Genomic DNA, 828 nt, shown 5'->3' with positions numbered 1-828 from the left:
TCCTGGCTCTGAGGTCAGAGAAGGAGCCTCGCCGTCCTGGGGCTGAGCAGCCAGGCCGGCCACCCTGTGTGCGGGAGCCTCCGCAGGGCTCTGCATGGGAGGCTGCTGCCCCCAGGAGCCAGAAGCCCTGAAGTCCCAGGCGCCCAGGGCAGTTGGCAGGAGGGACCCATGCAGTGGCCTCTGCCCTGCGGTTCACTCTCCACCTCCAGCCTCCAAGCCCGGGCAGTGCCAGGCAGGGAGACAGCACCTCCCAGCCTGTGGTGTGGGAGCCTGTCCTGGAGGCTTCTTCCCCGTCCCCTCTGCTGCCCTCTGAACTTCACGTCGCTGCCTGGCCCAGAAAGCGACCCGGACTCAGGAGCCAACGCGGGGACAGGGTGACGCCCACTTTTACTTGGAATCACGCAGTTTCCTCTGGGCCGCGTGGCAGGCGGGGCGTTGTGCCATGGCCTCTGCATGCGTCCCGGCCACGGGCCTGGCGTCTTGCACTCAGGGCTTTAGGACTCGGGCCTCCCCCGGGGCTCTGGCGAGGAAGGGGCGGCCTGCGCAGCACACCCCCAGACGACAGGGCCCACGGCGCTGCCACCTCTCAGGCCAGACAGAAACTCGCTGCTGCCGCACCAGCGTCTGGACCTCCGACCGAACAGAGACCCCAGTCTCTGCAAGTCCCCCCAGCGGGGGCCGGTGCCCACCCGACTTCCCTCCTCTGGTGTGCGTCTACACGGCAGCGCCGCGGAGTGGTCGGTTCCGGTGTGCGTCTACACGGCGGCGCCGCGGAGTGGTCGGTTCCGGTGTGCGTCTACACGGCGGCGCCGCGGAGTGGTCGGTTCC

General features: G+C 69.3%; 1 protein-coding gene across 1 annotated transcript in view; it reads left to right on the top strand.

The window, feature by feature from the left end:
• Window positions 1-828, top strand: part of KNDC1 (kinase non-catalytic C-lobe domain (KIND) containing 1) — a 64631-nt gene that overhangs the window by 29703 nt on the left and 34100 nt on the right. The window lies entirely within an intron of this gene.

This window comes from Propithecus coquereli, unplaced genomic scaffold, assembly GCF_000956105.1.
Source record: "Propithecus coquereli isolate 6110/MARCELLA unplaced genomic scaffold, Pcoq_1.0 Scaffold673, whole genome shotgun sequence".
NCBI classification, from domain to species: Eukaryota; Metazoa; Chordata; class Mammalia; order Primates; family Indriidae; genus Propithecus; species Propithecus coquereli.
Note: the sequence above shows the minus strand (reverse complement) of the source record. Positions and strands in the feature narration are given on the sequence as shown.